The sequence below is a fragment of the Phocoena sinus genome, chromosome 15 (genome assembly GCF_008692025.1).
Source record: "Phocoena sinus isolate mPhoSin1 chromosome 15, mPhoSin1.pri, whole genome shotgun sequence".
NCBI lineage: Eukaryota > Metazoa > Chordata > Mammalia > Artiodactyla > Phocoenidae > Phocoena > Phocoena sinus.
The window spans coordinates 57,293,169-57,297,935 of NC_045777.1; the positions used below are offsets into that span (position 1 = coordinate 57,293,169).

Consider the following 4,767-nt stretch of genomic DNA (forward strand, 5'->3'; position numbering starts at 1 on the left):
AAGAGCGGTGGGCTGCCTCAAAGGGGCATCCAAGGATGGTCAGATACGTATTTGTTAGAGGATGCTGGCTGTAGTACGGAAAGCAGACAGCAGGGGGCGGGAGGAAGACAGCAGAAGTCCTGTCTGGGAAGTAAAGCAGCAAGCCCTAGGGGCACCTCTGAACAAGTGCAGGTCCTGCTCTAGACACTTCCACAGACACAAAAGCAATACAAGACGTGGCCGTGGCCCTCTGGAACATTACAGCCACATCTGGCAGGCCAGGAGACACACGTTTGCTGTTCTCGTGTGCAGTAAGTAGGTGAGTGAGATTTAGCAGCACCTCCCTATTGTGACGTGAATAAATAAACAGCCCAACAGCAAGGCACACCCTCTCTTAGCATGTGCTTTACCCCCCAAGGCCAGTTAGCTGAAAGTCATACCCAGCCACAGGCTTTTGCCGCCCAAACACCACTTCTAGAGGGTTTCCCTGTGCGTTTGTAAGGTCATGACCTTTCACTCCTGTCAGTTCGTCTTTCTGAGCTTCAGCATCTTCATCTGTAACACAGGATCATATGATTATCTCCATCATAGTGTGGCGATGAGGATTAACTCAGATAATGCAAGCAAAGTGCTTAGCACAGGGCGCTCAGTGAATTTATTTTAAATTTTTATTTATTTTGGCTGTTTTGGGTCTTCATTGCTGCGCGCGGGCTTCCTCTAGTTGCTGCGAGCGGGGGCTACTCTTTGTTGCAGTGCGTGGACTTCTCATTGCGGTGGCTTCTCTTGCTGTGGAGTGCGGGCATGCAGGCTTATTAGTTGTGGCTCACGGGCTCTAGAGCTCAGGCTCCGTAGTTGTGGCGCTTGGGCTTAGTTGCTCCGCGGCACGTGGGAACTTCCCGGACCAGGGATCGAACCCGTGTCCCCTGCACTGGCAGGCAGATTCTTAACCACTGCGCCACCAGGGAAGTCCTCAGTGAATGTTAATGATAATTGTTATTTCTGTTTTATCTTGATATGTCAGTATTAAATTATTATTCAACCGCAAAGCTGACTCTCCCATAGGGCTGTGAATACCCTGAGGGCAATGTCTATGTCTTAGTCATCTTTGCATCTACCATAAACCTAAACGCTTACTGCCAGGGGTGGAGGGGCGAGCTGTGCCCCTGTCCACAGTGCTGAAGCTTCACGGCCTGGGCATTCCTTGTGATGCTTCCTCCCCAACCCATTCGCACTGTCCTCTATGAAGATGCCCTCTGGATTTGCACATGACAGTGGTCCTGGCATCAGCCCTCATCTCATCTCCCAGCTATGTTAACTAAATACGGCAGGTAGTAAAAGGGTTCGTACCACATGAACTCACTGTTGGAAAACACACTCTGTCCATGCATTCATTTTTGTAGAGCATATATTGTGTACAAATTATCAAACGTGTATAGAAGAAGAATATATACCAAACAGTTAATGGTCTTATCACATTATGGTGGGATTGGTCACTGCAAGGGGATTGCTTTTTTTTAACTTATTCTCTTTGGTATTTTTGTTTGTTTTAACAATAACCCCTACTTTATCTTTGTCAAATTAATTTGAAAATAATGTTTAACCAGAAAATACAGTTAGGTGCTCGCTTCAGCAGCACATACAGTAAAATTGGAATGACATGGAGAAGATTAACATGGCCCCTGAGCAAGGATAACTCGCAAATTCATGAAACGTTCCATATTTTTCAGACTTACAGATATTGAAAACAAACTTATGGTTACCAAAGGGAAAACATATGGGGGAGGGATAAATCAGGAGCTTGGGATAAACATAAACACACTACTATGTAGAAGATAGATAACCAACAAGGACCTACTGTATAGCACAGGGAACTCTACCCAATATTCTGTAATAACCTGTATGAGAAAAGAATCTGAAAAAGAATGGATATATGTATGTGTATAACTGAGTCAATTTGCTGTACACCGGAAACTAACACAACATTGTAAATCAACTATACTCTAAAAGATTTTTTTTTATTGTTTATTTATTACTATTTTTTTTGCGGTACGTGGGCCTCTCACTGCTGTGGCCTCTCCCGTTGCGGAGCACAGGCTCCGGACGCGCAGGCTCAGCGGCCATGGCTCACGGGCCCAGCCGCTCCGTGGCATGTGGGATCCTCCCGGACCGCGGCACGAACCCGTGTCCCCTGCATCAGCAGGCGGACTCTCAACCACTGCGCCACCAGGGAAGCCCTAAAAAAATTTTTTTAAAGAAAACACCGTTAGTTGGGAGAAAGCTGCATAAAGAAGGTTTGGGAACCACCTTCAGGGTCCAAAGGCAAAAAGATCAGTTTCATAATTAAGTATCATATATATGTTTATATCAGCATCACAGTCCCAGAACATTCAGAAGACAATGGATTTTGATGTTTTGTTATGTGTATGTATCAAAGCATCACCAGAGAGAAAGGAGGTTAGAAACCAGCAAATCCAGCCCCCTCATTTTACAGATGACGAAACAGACTCAGGGAGTGGAAGGGAAGAAGCCAACACTTGCTAATCAGAGGCAGCTCTGGGATTAGAACTCATGTCCTCCTGGCTTCCTTCCCATGTATCAATTTCCTCGGGCTGCCATAATAAAGTACCACATACTGAGAGGCTTAAAACAATAGAAATTTATTCTCTCATGGTTCTGGGGACTGAAGTCTGAAATCAAGGCATCCACAGGGCCATGCTGCCTCTGAAGGCTCTTGGGAAGGATCCTTCTTTATCGCTTCCTGGCTTCTGGGGGTGGCCAGCGATCCTTGGAGTCCTTCGGCTTGCAGATACTTCACTCGAATTCCTGCCTGTTATCACATGGCCTTCTCCCTGGGTGTGTCTGTACCTTTTTCGTTTTATTTAATTAATTAATTAATTTATTTTTGGCTGCGTTGGGTCTTCGTTGCTGCGCACGGGCTTTCTCTAGTTGCGGCGAGCGGGGGCTATTCTTCGTTGCGGTGCGCGGGCTGCTTATTGTGGTGGCTTCTCTTGTTCTGGAGCACGGGCTCTAGGCACGCAGGCTTCTGTAGTTGCAGGGTGCGGGCTCAGTAGTTGTGGCTCACGGGCTCTAGAGCACAGGCTCAGTAGTTATGGCACACGGGCTTAGTGGCTCCGTGGCATGTGGGATCTTCCTGGATCAGGGACTGTACCATGTACAATGCAGGCATTGGCAGGTGGATTCTTAGCAACTACGCTACCAGGGAAGTCCTGCCTTTTTTTTTTTTTTTTTAATAAGAGTCCCCATGATTGGATTTAGGGCCCACCCTAATCTAGTATGACCTCATCTTAATCTACATCTTAATTACATCTGCAAAAATCTAATTTCCAAATAAAGTCACGTTCACAGGTATCACGGGTCAACACTTGAACATATATCTTTTGGAGGGGACACAGTTCAACCCATAACACCCCATTTCAGACATACCAAGATGCCTCGACGTTCAATCATAACCGTTCTTAGCAATACCTTCTAATTCTCACTGACCACTTGCCATGTAGCAGGCACTGTGCTGAGTGCTTTATAGACATTATTTCATGTGTTTACACTGTAGACACTATTATTATCTCCATTTTCCTGATGAGGAAACTGAAGCCCAGAGAGGTGAAGTAACTTGCCTGGTATCTCATGCAGTTAGTGAGGCCGATTGTAATTGCCAAAAGGGGTCACAGAAATGTTTCCAGTCCCATGTGCCTTTCCAGAATGGTGGTGTTCCCCATCAAGAAGCAGAATCTATTACTCCTCTATCTGAATTTGGCCAGGACCTCGTGACTGCATCAATGAATAGTATATGGGGGAAGTGACTCTAGGTAACTCCCAAAACTAGGTCATGAATGGTGATACAACTTCCAGCTGTCTCTCTCTTTGAGGATGCTTGGTCCTGGAACCCAGCGGCCATGCTGTGAGGAAGCCCAAGCCAAGCACTTGGAGAGGCCCAGCCCACAAGCAGCATGAACCTCCCCATGTGTGAGGGAGGGAGCCTTCAGATGATCCAGCTTCTGACCTTTGGATCTTCCAGCTGAGGCCCCAGATAAAGATGAGCAGAGACGAACAATCCTGACTGATGTGCTCGGCCTGAATTCCTGATCCACGGCATCTGTAAGCAAAATAAATGGTTGTTTTATGGCACTAAGTTTGGGGGGTACTTTGTGTTGCAGTCATAGCAACCAGAGCAGCTGGTAAGTGGGAGAGTCAGGGTTTGACATTGGGAGTCCCAACTTCTTTTCACTCACCCTCCACCCTTCCCCGGTCTTGCTTTCTGGTGAAACTCCAGCATTACCAGTGGCTAGCAGCCTCCTCTCTCCCAGTCTGGGGACTTCTGACTAATCTCAAGAGCAGTTATTTTTATTTGGAAAATAAAAATTAGAATTCAAAGGCAATTGTTCACAGAGTGCGTAAAAGCCTCTCTCGGTGACAGCTGTGGTTCTTCCCACAAAGGAGAGCCACCAGCCCTCTTATCACCCTTGCCCGCGCGCCCCCCCATGCAAGAAAACGTGAGTCAAACAAAAAGTAACGAGACCGTCTGTTCCTTCCTGCCGCCCATGCCGTTTGCTCAGATCACAAAGCTTCCTCCTCCTCCTTCTTCTTCTTCTTCTTTTTTTTTTTCTTTCCTTCTTCTTCTTTTAAAATAAAGTCTCCGGGCTTCCCTGGTGGCGCAGTAGTTGACAGTCCGCCTGCCAATGCAGGGGACGTGGGTTCGTGCCCCGGTCCGGGAAGATCCCACATACCGCGGAGCGGCTGGGCCCGTGAGCCATGGCCGTTGAGCCTGCG

General features: G+C 47.1%; 1 non-coding gene across 1 annotated transcript; it reads left to right on the top strand.

The window, feature by feature from the left end:
* Positions 1-1,596: 1,596 nt before the first annotated feature.
* Positions 1,597-1,703, top strand: LOC116741071. The gene has a single exon (XR_004346045.1). It is a non-coding gene; the product is annotated as a U6 spliceosomal RNA (small nuclear RNA).
* The last annotated feature ends 3,064 nt before the right edge of the window (positions 1,704-4,767 follow it).